The sequence below is a fragment of the Cricetulus griseus genome (assembly GCF_003668045.3).
Source record: "Cricetulus griseus strain 17A/GY chromosome 1 unlocalized genomic scaffold, alternate assembly CriGri-PICRH-1.0 chr1_0, whole genome shotgun sequence".
NCBI lineage: Eukaryota > Metazoa > Chordata > Mammalia > Rodentia > Cricetidae > Cricetulus > Cricetulus griseus.
Window position 1 is genome coordinate 171541291 of NW_023276806.1, and position 15568 is coordinate 171556858.

Genomic DNA, 15568 nt, shown 5'->3' on the forward strand with positions numbered 1-15568 from the left:
TAATGTTTGCTGTAACTACCGCTGAAGACAGCCTTTGATCCCTGGATTGGAGAAACCTGCTTCACACTTAAGAACAGAAAACTAACACATAATAAGAATAGCTTCTAAGATTTTTGACCTAAATGGCCAAAGATGTCATCATTAATCAATGAGAGTAGAATTGGAGTCTGCATTTAATATCCTTAAAAACAGAAGTAATCTTGAATTAAAATCACATTGGAAAATCCTGCAAAAATGATATATTTAATTTGGCAAAGTCAAAATTTACCTCTGAGGAAATCCCAGTAATAAGGCTATGTCTATCTGTCTCTCTTTCATATACTATTGCTACTTACTCACAATGCTTAGAAAAAATGCCACTTCTTGCAAATAATCTAACAATTATGCACACACAATGAGCTCCTTGACAATTGCACCTGAGACTAAAAGGGAAGATTTATTAACCACATTTAGCATCCCAACAACAGAGGCTTGAAGCAAATCTTATTTATGTCATCACTGGCAAGTCTCCAAGAGACACTTGATAAATATCCTGTTACATCATCAGATACAAACTCTCGAGCATTTGATTTTCTCTCACTTGTCAAACTCTACAACTTGCTTTTCCAGTGTCTGAGGACTATGTATGCTAGAATTGTGCTGTTTTGAATCCTGGTGTTTTATCTTTGCTGTGTTGGCAGTGATTTAGATAAAGCTTTGTCCTCACTGGCAATGTACCTCATACACCATTATAATGCAAACACACACACACACACACACACACACACACACACACACACACACACACACTTGCTGAAGAGCAGGAACGGGCCACAAAATCCTGATTTCCAGTGAATGTGAGAACATTTGTCGCTGCCATCCATCTCAGACTTGTGTTCCCCTCTCCCTATTTCGCAAACTCTTTCATGCAAGGCATTCAAGAGTTACTTGGAGCATCTTCCCTAACCTTAGAAGCATGCTGCTCATCACCTTCCAGATGAAAGGACACTTAATTTACTATATTGAATGGGCTATTCACAGCTAGCTTTGGCCATTTACAGATACGGTGATATCGCACAAACACCCCCCTTTCTTTTGGAATAAGAGCAACTTTACTCCACCCATTCTTCCCAATCCCCACAAAATGTAACGGAAGTGGCTTTAAAAAAGTTTATCTGGAGGAAGTACAGTGCGATCTGGCAGTGTGACCACAGGTACATTTATAAGGTCAGAATCCTAATAAGAGCTCCGGGAAGAATCTGTCCTAGGTGCTGAATTTTCCTAGTTTCTCATGTAGAGATCCTTGAGTACAAATACTGAAAGTATAGAATTTTCAAGGGAAATTGACAGAATCCCAGGAATTACAGCCCAGGCAGCTCTAATTTTGACTTCTAACAGAAATTGGGGGGGGGTGTGAATTTTCAAACAGAGGTGTACTGAACTAAGAGTCAGAAATTGCATATCTTTTCTGTGGCAAAATCCTAGGCCCTGCCCCAAATGACTTGACAGATTTTGATGATCCCTCATTGAAGGCTTCACCCTCCCTGGGGAGTGGATGGGGGGTTGGTGAGGAGCAGGAGAGGAAGGGAAGGAGAGGGAACTGGGATTGATATGTAAAATAAGATTGTTTCTAATTTAAATAAAATCTATAAAAATAACAAACCAGGAAGTTCAATTTATTTAAAAGAATAGCAGGTGATTTCAATAGTATGACATCAAAGTATCCAATAGATGAATGGGTAAAGTAATTGTGCTATGTACACACAGATATATACTACATAGCTTTAAAAATGGCAATTCTCATTTTCAACAACATGGACAAACCTAGACATCATAGTAAATAAAATAGGCTGAGGACAGGGTATCTTGCTTCCATGTCTTTCCTACCTTGATGAATCCTTTGAACCACAAGGAAAACAAACCTTTCCTTCCTGAAATAGTTTTGTGTCAGATATTTGGTCACCACAGAGAAAAAGTAGTGCAGTGATTATAGTCAACAACAATGGGTTATCTATAAAAGATTCATTAATAGAAGCAAGGAGTAGAACAGCGGATATTGGGAAATAATGGACTGTGGGCTGAGGAGATTTTCTCAAAAGCTACAAAAATTTAATTAGAAATGAACAGTACATTAAAGAAATTTGTTCTATAGCATGATGACTGGAGTGATCAATTTTGGTTTTCATTTTGCTTGGACTGTGAACTATCTAGGTATTTGTGAAGCACATGTTTTGGTGTGTCCATGAGGGCAATTACAGAGAATGAGTGGAGTCGGTAAGACCCACCCTGAAAGTGGATGGGTGGGTGTCCTGGACTTAATAAAACAGGGGAAAGGAAAAAAGTCAGCCGATCCCAAGCATTCTTCTTTGTGAGCAAGCAGCTTCCCACCACTGCAACGAGGAGCTGGCAGAGCCACCATGTCTTGCCTGCTCTGATGGATTGTGCCCTCTGAACCATGAGTTAAGAAAATCTTTCCTTCCTGAACCTGCTTCTTATCAGGTAGTTGGTTATGGCATCGAGAAAAGTAACACAATGGTTGTAGTTAATAGCAATGTGTTACTCACTTGGAAATTTGTAAGAGGTTCTTTTATCATATGAAAATAAGCAAGTGAGGAAATGGATGTTAATAGGTCAACATCAGTTAACCATCCACAATATATTAGAACAATATGCTGCATTTAATCAACATGGATGAGCCTCATGTGTCAATGAAAAAACACAGAATAGCAGGTGATGTGGTGGATCTAAGGATTTACAGCAGCAGAACATAGGGCTATCATAGCCTTCCAAACTGAAGAAAAGCTCCACAGGACTCTGCAAAGCTCCTGTGGATAAGTCTGCTCTGATGGGGGAAGGCTGGGGAGAGGATGCAGAGAGAGGTGGCCTGGGAGAGATAACATGTTGCTGAAGGAGTAACATGGTGGACTAAAGGTAAGCCACGGCCTCATGATAATACATAGTTTAATAGAAAGGGGTTAATAATTAAGAGAGAGCTAGTCAGTAAGAAGCCCAAGGCATTGGCCAAACAGGTAGTAATTAATAGAAGCCTCTGTAAGTGTTTTGGGGACTAAAGGCAGCCGGACCAGGAGGAAAAGAAACTGTCATCACTGCTCACTACAATTCTGTCTAATATTACAGCACCTGCAACTTCTTCTCAAGGATTTTCCAACTAGTTGGCTCATACTCCACGATTCTACAAAAGGAGCATGAAGGTTCGGTATTATAGTTAACTTTTTTCTGAATGTTGCCAAAGAAGGCATTCGTGGCATTTGATACCTAAAATTCTTCATCTCCTTATATTATTCTAAACTACATAGTTTTCTTTACTAGACAGGGTATGAATCCCAGGTTGCCATGAAAAGGAAAGACTGGATAGAAGGTAAATGTCCTAAAATGATTAACAGGGAAAATATTAACAAAAACAGATATGCCAAACAGATAAAATCTGCTCATTTATAGAATTCAGCTTAGAAAATTAAAGCAAGAGAGAGCAAATCTGAAGCCCCATGACACTTACACTTGTAACTCTAAACAACTGGCCTCCAGAGGCAGGAAGATCATGCTCAGGGCCTATCACTAAGTGCCTTTGAGGTTGATAATGAGCCACATACATCATACTTTCTGGTAAGATAGCTTGTAAGAAAGTGGGCTCTCGTGTCTGAAATGTTTGGTCCTCCAGCTAGTATATATTTTCATTAAAATTGGAAAATTGCACAAGCTCAGAGATGTTTCCTCCACAACAGTGTGCTCTTATTTATATGACAGGGAGGACCACAGGATATTGTGCTGTTTATTCTTTCTGAATTTATGCCAACTGTAACCATGGAGCCAATTAAGCTTTGTCAGGTGAGCTGGCTATGGGAGGGCCATAGGAGGGATGATTACAGTTGGCTGGCTAGAGTGTTGTTTTGGAACATCTAAAGAACTTTCATCATGTAAGTGCCATGTGAACATTTAAAACTGTGGCCTCTTTGTGTGGTAACTTTGATTGCCATATTTATTGAGTGAAAGAGTCTAAGAACTGACAAAAATGTGTCTTTAAACTTCGAAGCTGACCTGTTGGTGATGGAGAAGTTTTTGTGATTTGTATATGGAGGACAACCAGTTAGAAAGAAGGGGCTGGTTTCAGCTTTACAAATGGTCATTGCAAATGACAAGTTGAGTCTCAGAGAGTAAGGCTGAAAAAATATACCTTTCCTTCCTTTTTGGCTAAAATACAGAGGTACAAAGTTAAGGGGAGTATGGAAGACACTTAGATGATACAGAATGCCAGGTGTTGATTTCTCTTTCTGTTGTGCACTGCTGCTAGTTTTGTGCCCATGATTGGGATGCTCTTGGTCTCCAACACTGTGAAACTAAGTCACACAGCATTTTAGTCATAGAACAAGAAGGCAATGTTTGTTGCTCAAACTGACTGTTTTCTGTGATAAGAAACAGTGGTCCTTAAAACCAAACGTAATTACAGTCATTTTTAAAAACAAATGTCACAGTTAATTCAGACTGAAGGGACCTTCTTTCTATGTTTTGCTCCATGAAGAAAGACAAGATGTTCAATGTTATTATTGTCTTTTCAATAAATGCATGGCCCTTGAAACTATCCAGGTAGAGACTTACTATAAGAACAGTGTTAATTAAGAGCTCCTCAACCATATATGATTTCCAGGGATGTTTTCATACATTAGTTTGTGAAGGGCCCTTTACAGGTAACCTATTGGCTTCACAGTCTTTAAGGAGGTAAAAACACAATGCTGATTATACAGCAACTATCTCACTAATTAATAGCCACAAAACCAGAAGATTCTTTTTAAAACTTGAACTGAGGCTTTTTCTCCTGTTCCTGTTTAATAAGCTCTTTGGAAATAAGATTTTCCAATAGGCAAAGAAAGACAAGACAAGCCACCCTCAGTCTTACTCAACCACCTTCTCTGTTATCTTTACCCTTTAGTTAAAAGCGTATCATTAGGGGCTTACTCTAAGAAAACTATTCCCCTGTCTCTCTATCCATCCACCTATCATTTGAGATAAGGACTTCTGTTTCTTTATTATTGTTATTATTATTATTATTAATTAAAAATATTTTACATATGAACCACAGTTTCCCCTCTTTCCTCTCCTCCCATCCTCTACCTTCTTCCTCCCCCTCTCCATCCACATTTCAGAAAGGTAAGGCCACCCATGGAAGTCAACAAGGCATAGCATATCACATTGAGATGAAACAAAGCTCCTCCTCCTTGCCTCTACTGTCTCTGTGGGTTTCCCCATCACAGCCTTGACCTCCCACATGCACATATAGTCCCTCTGCCTGTCTTCAATTGGGCTCCTGGAGCTGAGCCCAGTGCTTGGATGTGGGTCTCTGCATCTATTTCCATCAGTTACTGGATGGACATTCTATGGTAACAATTAGGGCAGTCACCAATTTGATTGTAGGAGAAGGCCAGTTCAGGAACTGTCTCCATTACTGCTAGGGGTCTTAGTTAGGACCATCCTTGTGGGTTCCTGGGAGTTTTCCTGGCACCAGGTTTCACCCTAACCTCATAATGGCCCATGCTGTCAAGATATCTCTTTCATTGCTCTCCCTCCAATTGCCTCCCCAAACTTGGATATATATATATATATATATATATATATATATATATATATATGTGTGTGTGTGTGTGTGTGTGTGTGTGTGTGTGTGTGTGTGTGTGTGTGTGTGTGCAGAGCCCAACCACTGGCTCTATCCTATCCCTTTGTCCCAACCAGAGATCCAACCAGAGATGGAACTGAACATCTTCATGAACCCCAGAAGACTCTGGAGCTCAGAAAGAAAATTCAGTTCCAGGATATAGAGTGACTACCAAATTATTATAGTGGATGAAATTCTCAGAAGTTTTCTAATTTGCCACATTTTTGTGTATTTATAAAGCACAGAAATTAATTGGAAGAGTCTTCTATTTTCACTAGTTGGGAATGTAATGTCTGACTTGAAATTTGAAAATATAAAAACCTCTAAACTTCAATAGTAAAACCACTCACACTAAAAAATTGGGCAAAGGACTTGAACAGGCTTTGTACTTTCTGTAATGTCTAAAAGATGGTCACTAGCATTAGCCATCAAGGAAATACAAATAAAACCACAGTGAAATAACATTTCACACTCTCCAGGAAGAGTACAATAAAAAGTACAGATATTAACAAGTGTTGGTAAGACTATGAAAAAATTTAAAGCCCCACTCACCATAATTGGAAATATGCAATGGCTGGGTGCTGTGGTGGTTCCTCAAGAGTGCAAACACAGGGTACCCCAGCTTTGCACCTCTAGGTAAATACCCAAGAGAAAGGTGTAAGTGAATTTTCACAGCAGCATTGTTCGTAAGAACTCCCTAAAGCAAACAGCCTATGGGACTATCAACACATACATGGCTGAGTAAAATGTGGTATATCTACACAGTGGAATCTTACTGGACACCGAAAACAACTCAAATACTATTGCATGATTGAGCATGGATAATACTCATCAATATCATATGTTTGGGAAACAGCATGCTGGAACTGCCTGGAAGGCTGTTTCTGAGGTTGCAAACACTTTCAGCAAAGTTTCACTCATAGAATCTTAGTTAAGTGATTCTGCTAATCCATTAAAGTAAAAACCAATGCCAGCAAACCTCAAGAGCCACAGAATTAACTGTCAGGATAGGGTCTTGTTAAAATTTGGGATACAGGCCACCTGCCCTCTGATCTGAGTCTGGGCTCTGCTCTGGCCCCAACTGCCCCCATCAACCTCTCCTTGAATCTTCTTGGGCCTGCTCCTCCCATTGAGTGGACTCACCCACACAGGAAGGCTCACCCTTAGTCTGGCCACACCTCACCCTTGGCCTGCCTCCACCCTCTGCCTGCTGCTTGAGGTGAATCTGGGCACTGTCCTGACTCATCTCCCCCCATCACCCACTCCTTGGATCTTCCTGGGCCTGCCCCTTGAGTAGAGTGGACCCGCCCAGGCAGGGAAAACTACCCTGGGTCTGGACAAACCTCAATCTTGGTTCTCCCTCTGCCCACTGCCTTTTGCTTGAGGAGACTAGAGGAGAGGGAGAGACCCCACCTGCACTCACTAGAAGAAGGGATGGGAAGACAACAATATAAGAACACACTCAACAACAGAAAGACCAATATGACACTACCAGAATCTAGGGACTCAACACCATCAAGACCTGAAAAACACAACATAGAGGAAGAAGAAGAGATGGACCTTAAAAACTACATTATGAAGATAATAGAGACCACTAAAGAGGAAACGAGAAAAATCCCTTAAAGAAATAGAAGAAAAACAAACAAAAAATTACATGAAATGGAGGAAAAGACAAACAAAAAATTCAAGAAATAAACAGATCCTCTAAAGAATCTAAAGGCAGCCAAGAATAAACAACCAAACAATAAAGCAAGCAATTCAAGGATTGAAAGCTGAAATAGAAACAATAAAGGAAACACAGAATGAGGGGATGCTGGAAATAGAAAAGTTGGGTAAATGATCAGGAACCACAGATGTGAGTATAACCAATAGAATACAGGGTTGGAAGACAGAATCTCAGGTGTTGAAGACTCACTAGAGGATATACAGTCATCAACCAAAGAAAATCTCAAGTTCAACAAATCCCTAACACAAAATATCCAGGAAATATGGGACACCATGAAAAGATCAAAGAATAATAAGTATAGAAGAAGGTGAAGAAATTTAGCTCAAAGGTACAGAAAACATATTCAACAAAATCATAGAAGAAAACTTGCCTAAACTAAAGAAGAATATGCCTATTAAAGTACAAGAAGCTTACAGAACATCAAATAGATTGGACCACAAAAAGAAGTCCCCTCATCACATAATAATCAAAACACCAAACTTATAGAATTAAAAAAAAAAACCCTCACTGTGCTCAATAGATTGCCTGAAGTTCTAAGAGATGGGTAGGACAAAAACTGTACATTTTCTCACTGTTGCCAAATACCTCACAAGAAGCAATTTAAGGGAAGATGGATTTGTTCTGGATCATGATTTTAATGGAGACAGCAGAGAGGATATACTGCAGGTGGCTCTATAGATGTGGGAACATGGGCAGTTTTATTACAGCTCAGTGAATCGGGAAGCAGAGGGCCCATCCCCCTGTGCCCCACTTCTTCTGGAAAGGTCTCACCTCCTAAAAGTGTAAATGGAGTTCTAAATTGGTCTATATAATAAAAACCTCGAGTCAGATAAAACACTGAGTCAGAGGAAAACACTGAGAGATCAGAGAAAAGGAGAGAGTCACTGCCACACCTTTCCTCCTTAGCATCTCAGCAGAAAAGAGAGGGAGTCCCTGTTTTTTCGTGCTTTCTGCCCACCTATCTCACTTCCTGTCTGTACAGATCTCCAGACCTCTATGGTTAGCTAGTGGCAAGGTCTATTCTATGACCTTCAGAGAGGCTTTATTTGTATAAGCAAGATATCACTACATACAAGTCCCACAATTCTTGAAAAACTCTTTAGCTGGGGACTAAGTTTTGAAACACATCAGTTGATGGGGGGCAGCCCCCTCCCAAATCATAATAAGTGTCCATAAGGCCAACTCCTGTGATCAGAGGTCAGCAATTTTCCTAAAGAGAATACAGATTACTGACAGGGTTGCAAACAAGCCTGTCTCTGTAGAGATAGAAAAAGACAGGAAAAGGGTCTCTTAGTCTGCAGGGATCAAAGGCTAGCCCCAGTCATGGTTTTATGGCACCTTTGTCTGTAGTAGTACTCTGGATACCAAAAAAAAATTATTCAGCATTTTTTCCCAAATTGGGTTCCTACACATGGTAATTGTTCCTATTTCAAGATCCTCAGTGATGGATAATTAATAAATGGAACCTCCTGAAACTGAGAAGCTTCTATAAGGCAAAGGGCACTGTCCACAAGACAAAGTGGCAGCCCACAGAATGGAAAAAATATTCACCAACCCCACATCATACAAAGGGTTGATTCCCAAAATATACAATGAACTCAAGAAGCTAGCTACCAAAATACCAAACAATCCAATTAAGAAGTAGGGTGCAGAACTAAATAGAGAATTCTCAATAGAGGAATCTAAAATGACTGAAAGACATTTAAGAAAGTGTTCAACATCCTTAGCCATCAGGGAAATGCAAATCAAAACAACTCAGAGATACCATCTTCCTCCTGTCAGAATGGCTAAAATCAAAAACACCAATGACAATCCATGCTGGAGAGGATATGGAGAAAATGGAACACTCTTCCATTGCTGGTGGGAGTGCTAACATGTATGACCACTTTGGAAATCAGTATGGTGGTTTATCAGGAAAATGGGAATCAGTCTACCTCAAGATCCAGCAATTCCTCTCTTGGGCATATACCCAAAGAATGCACATTCATACAATAAGGATATATGTTTAACCATGTTCATAGCAGCATTATTCGTAATAGCCAGAACTTGGAAGCAACCTAGATGCCCCTCAACTGAAGAATGGATAAAGAAAATGTGGCACATTTATACAATGGAGTATTACTCAGTGAAAAAAAAAAACAATGAAATCTTGAAATTCACAGGCAAATGGATGAAAGTGGAAGAAAAGCTCCTGAGTGAGGCAACCCAATAACAAAAAGACAAACATGGTATGTACTCACTCATATATAGATATTAGACTTAGAGCAAAGGACTACCAGCCAACAATCCACACCACCAGAGAAACTAGAAACAAGGAGGACCCCAGGAGAAGAATGCAGGTCCCCCGAAGAAGGGTAGGGGGACACGAACCCCTGAGCAAATTTGGAGCACGGGGAGAGAGAGGAGGGAGGTGGGAAGGGGAGAGGAGGAGAAGCGGAAGGGTGAGGAGAACAGGAGGACTGAGAGGGGAGGAATAGAGGAGGGCAAGAAAGAAGATGCCTTGATGGAGGGAGACAGTATAGGTTTGGAAAGAGGTCTGCCATAGGGGAAATGTTAGGGGATTCACAAGGATGACCCCATCTAAGAATTTATGCAGTGGTGGAGAGGCTGCATTTGATGCCCTTTCCTTATAATGAGACTGATGAATACCTTGGTTGCCGTTCCTAGAGCCTTCATCCAGTAGCTGATCGAAACAGAAACAGGCACTCACAGCCGAGCACTGAACCATACCCCTGGAATCCAATTGTGGAGAGGGAGGAGGGATGGACAAAGGAGCCAAGACGGTGCTGCAGAAACCAGCAGAAACAATTGACCTAACCTAGAGCGATCATGGAGTCCCTAGTTTAAAGCTGGGGAAACAGCGTTGGACCGAACCAAGCCCTAGGAGGCCAGGGAAAGTCTATGGAGCCAGTCTTTATCCCTAGAGCACAAATGGACTTTGGGAGCCCATTCCCTATAGAGGGTTACCATTGCAGCCTAGATACGGGAAGGAGGGCCTAGGCCCTGTCCCAAAAGATGTGATGGGCTTTGACGGTCCCCCCGTTGAGGGCCTCACTATCCCTGGGGAGTGGCTTGGGGGTTCGTTGAGGAGCATGGAAGATGGGAGTTCAAGGAAATGTGAGGATTGATATGTAAATAAGAGTGCTTCTAAAATAAAAAAATGTTTAAAATTTAAAAAAAGAGAGAGATGTCAGGATACATCTTGTCTAAGATACATCTCTGAGGAGTTGGGGGAACTTGGCCAAGTCACATTATTATTTTGGTTCCTGTGAGCCATACATTCCCCCTCCTTCTCAGAGTCCATAGAAGGCTGCTATCTCTCAAAAGAACTGAAAAGGCAATGGCTTTCCTTGTATTATTTAGGTCTATGTCATAGTCCAAGTAAGGTTTTCATAAAAAGTGGGAAGATACGTAAAGGTATGTAGCAATTGGACTCAGCAAAGCAGAGCTTTCAGAGACAGATGAACTAAGTTTGCATTTCACTTCTGATGTGTGACCATTTAGGAAACTTTGGGGAAGGCCTGCACACCTTAGTTTCCTCACTTATAAAATGGGGACATCAAAAATAACACTTTCCCATAGGGTTGTAATGACTCTGCGAGAGTTGGTGACATGAAGCTCAGGTTAAACATTTCGTGAGGCAGTGGAAGCTAATCAAGCATCTGCTCACTGAGGCTCTGATGGAATTATTTTCTTCATTATAGACCTCCCCCCCCCCCGTGCATGTGTGCGTGTGTGTCCATGCAAGTCCACGCAAGTCTATACATGCACGCACACATATGTACATTTATGTGCATGGCATGTATAGACCAGAGGACAACCCTGGGTGTTGATATCAGGTTTTGCCCACATTAAATTTTCTTTTTAGGAAAGATTTCATTCTGTCACCTTGGCTAGCCCATAAATAGCAGTCTTCCCCCCTCCAGCTTCAAGTGGTAGAATTAGAAGACTGTGACAACATATCTGTTGTATTTCTTTCTTCTTTTTTTTTCCCCTGGTGATTATAAAACAGGCAGTCTGTCAAAGTATTGTACCAGGCATTGTAAATTTCAGCTTTCTTTTTTGAGGCTGTTGGAGCCTGTTCTGAGGCCAGGGCAGATGCCTGGAAGACCACAGACACCCCACAAGGATGGATAGTCACTGCATCTTTTTTGTTGTTTGGTTTTTGTTTTTGTGTTTTGAGACAGGGTTTCTCTGTGGCTTTGGAGGCTGTACTGGAACCTAACTCTTGTAGATCAGGCTAGTCTCAAACTCACAGAATCCACCTGCCTTTGCCTTCTGAGTGCTGGAACTAAAGGCATGCACCACCCCTACCCCTCCAGCTAGTGACTGTATCTTGATCTTCCATCCTCAACTAGTCTTCAGCAGCCCATCAAGGTGTCCTTGTTCCATGAGATAATTAGATTCCTCAGTGCTTAATCTCAAAGTCTAAAGTTATTTGAGTTTACTTTTTATGATTTGGTGTGGTGGCTTGAATGAGAATGGCTCCTGTATTTGAATGTTGGTTCATCAGGAGTGGCACTACTTGAGAGGGATAAGGAGGTGGGGTCTCCTTGGAGGAAGTGTGTCACTGGGGGTTGTCTTTGAGGTTTCAAGGACACAAACTAGACTCAGTACCTGTCTCTTCATGTTGCCTGCGGATCTAGATGTAGAACTTCTCAGCACATCTCCCCTTGTGCAGCCATGCTTCCCACCATGACTGTCATAGACGAAACCTCTGAAACTGTAAGTGAGCCCCCAATTAAATGCTTTCTTTTATAAGCGTTGTTATGGTTGTGATGTTCTTTCACAGCAATAGAACACTGACCAAGACACTTGGAACTCACAAGCATTTGGAATGCTTTAATGTATATAGATTGCAAATTTCTAGTTATTCAGGCATTGACTCAGATTTTTATATTCAACAAACTAAATAATGATTATTGTCATACATATAAAAAGAAAACTGCAAAAATATGAATTCAGAAATTGAAGCCACTGTTTAAACCACAGAATAGTCAGCTTTAAGGTTACATGAAGTTAGAGCACTTGTCAAAAATAAGCCCATTTAACTTTTTGTTGATAATGTGTGTCTTTGTGACATTTGGATATAGCTGAATATTAAGAATCATCTAGAAAAATATGGGAATTTAATGCTTAGATTTTTAAAAAATATACAGATGTTTTAGAAATTTCTATCTATGAGTTCTAGGAAAAACAAAATATATGATACAATTATTAGAAAGCTTTCGATTCTGAAGCTTTGGAAAGGTCAAACTAAATAGAGAAAAGACAGTATTGTCCTTACAGTACATTCACAGATTGCCCTTAGCCAATATGAAAGATACTGTTTGTTTTCTGACAAGGACTTCCTATGTAACCCAGGTTTGTCTGGAACTGGCAGTACTCTGACCTCAGCCTTTCAAGTGCTGGAATTATAAATATTTGCCACCATACATGGGTAGATTCCTGGCCACTGTTCAATGTCGTGCATGAGAAAACCTCAGTGATTTTTGGAAGCTAGAAAAAGCTTAAATATTTCTGATTCATTGCTTTTGTTTGTGTATTTGTTTTATATCCAACCATTCTTTTTCTTTCTACCTCCCTCTTTAACAGAGTTTTACTAGGCAACCTAGACTGACCTGGAACTTGCTATGCAGCTAGGTCAGTCTCAAATTTATCCTTCAGATGCTAGGATGACAGACATGAGCAACCCTTCCTGGTTTGCTTTTGTTGTTAACAAAGCCCTTTTCCCTGGATCCTCATCCAATTCATAATCATTTTAACCTTGTTTAAAATGCAGCCGAATGATTAAATTTAGGAAAATTCTTATTTAAAGTGCTTGAGTTTGAGGTTCTGAAATATTTAAATTTTCTTATAACAAGTGTTTTTCTCTTTTCCGAGTAGACTAGAGTGATTATTTAAATGGTTATAGAAATGAAAAGACAATTTCTGAAAAGCAAATGATTGTTAATACCTTCACTTCTTTTAGAAGAAATGTTTTTGAGGGGAAAAATAGCATTAGCACAAATGTTTCCAAGTTACTCTTTAAAGAGACATGTCAGGGCTGAGGAGACCTATCTCAGTGGGTAAAGTGCCTTTGTGCAAGCATGAGGACATGAGTTTGGATCTCCAGTACCCGATCCATGTAAAAAGCCAGGTATGGGCACATATCTATAACTCTAGTGTTCAGGGGGAGGAGCCTGGGCGTTGAAGTTGGATAAGTTAGTCTAACCAATCAGTGAGCACTAGATTCAGGCAAATACCCTGCTTCAAGACAAGCAGCTGAGAAAGGAGGAAGACACCCAATGTGGGCTTCTGCCCTCTACACGCATGTGAGGTATACAAGCATGTGTGTCTGCACACAGAGACACATGTCATTCTTTTTCCCAAAATCACCTTTATATTTGAAAAAAGTGTGCAAAAGTTGCCACAATTCTTTGAGCCAAGCATACATGTGAAGATGCCTCCTCCATCTGTGTATAGACTTTGGGTACAGTATCACAGACGATCCTCATTAGACAGATGCACAATCACTCAATCATCAAATTAGTCTTTTTTCTTTTTTTTTTTTGAGAAGGGCCTTATATGGCCCTGGCTAGCCTTGGACTCCCTGTAAATGTGAGGATGACCTCAAACTTCCCATTCTCCAGCCTAACCTTTCAAGTGTTGGACTTAAAGGAAGGTCCTACTCTGCTAGGTTTCAAATGAACCTTTCAAGCCTCTACTGCTAAGAAAACAGTAGAAACTCAGGGGGAAAAAAGATTTTTTTTTCAGAACTTTACATCATTCCGTAAGTAGTGAGTACAGATTATGTACCTAGTGCTCTGTATATAGCCCATAAGAGGAGCCTCTGGTGAGTAAAATGAGACATTCTATCTATTATATAAATTGGTTACAGTGCCCAGCACAGACCTCTTCTTAAGCTTGTAAATTCTCACACCTTTAGAGGCACAGTATACAATCATGGTCCTAAACAACATTATAAAAGTGACAGGATATCAACTTATACACAGGAGGATGTCAAGGTTGTCCAGTGTTTCCTTTAGTTTGACTAAACCTGTATCTTCCGACTGTGGCCCTTGAACTCCTTAGGCCATTTACTTTAGAAAACTTGTCAGTTGTTTCTCTTCCCCTTTGAGATATAAACCTTCCAGTACCTTGTCAGTTCTACAGCACAGGAATGTCCCTTTGACAAGGGGTGGCAGTCATTCGAAATGTAACCATCAAGAAATATGTCAGGTGAGTTTGAGGCCAACCTGGTCTACAAAACAAGTTCCAGGACAACCAGGGCTAAAAGAGAGATCTTGTCTCAAAAACAAAACCAAACAAAAGCAAAAAAAAAACAAAAACAAAATAAAAAAACAAAAACAAAAACAAAACACCAAAATTTGAAGCCAAAAATCAAAAGCAAAAAGGAGTCAAGGAAATAAGTTCTTGTTCTATGGACATTTGCTTCTGAAGTAGACAAGCCAGGGGCTGGCCAGGAAGCTGCAGCACCTGGGCATTGAGCTTTATGGAGTCCTGAGACTGCCACCATTCTGAACAGACTGCTTGGAAGAGGTTTAGCGACTGTCTTTGAAGGTGACACCAAAGAGCAGGGTGATGCTTTGGCAGGAACTGCCTTTGTTAATCATTTTCACATCTTGAGAGACCCTGAAAACATCCAACACACAGTAGTTAGCTGCTCACTTATCTGGCTCCCACTTGTATTCAGGAGGGACTTTCATTGCAAGTGCTGTGATTATTAAACACAAGTATTTGCATATTTATTTCCAAATGGATTGCTCCACTTCCACCTCTGGAAGTGAACATGAAGTCTGGGTGCAGCATGGGGAAACAGTGATATGCAAAGTTTTGGAGTATGCAAGCTTTGATTGGCACTATGGGTTGTAGGAGGAGAAAAGGAATCATTTATCTAAGCAGACAGGAAAATGGAATGTCAGTCCCTCTGGGGTAAGCAGGTGCTAACCAGGTACCAACCTCCCTGTAGTGGCCCACAGTGTCACAGTTGATCACTTGAAGCTTGTGCAAGTCTCAACTCTCAGCAGTCATCTTCACAGCTTTTCTTCTTGGTTTTCAGACCCCACTCATGAAAGAATGCACCAAACACATTCGAATTTATTTTCTTTTTTTAAAGCAAATGACAAAGACCCCAATTACCAGCTAAGCTTAACATTACATGTTTAAACAATTGCCAGAACTGACGAATTTGCTAG

The 15568-nt window shown here is 40.5% G+C and overlaps 1 protein-coding gene across 1 annotated transcript in view; it reads right to left on the bottom strand.

The window, feature by feature from the left end:
* Lhfpl3 (LHFPL tetraspan subfamily member 3) overlaps nucleotides 1-15568 on the bottom strand; it is a 345971-nt gene that overhangs the window by 85441 nt on the left and 244962 nt on the right. The window lies entirely within an intron of this gene.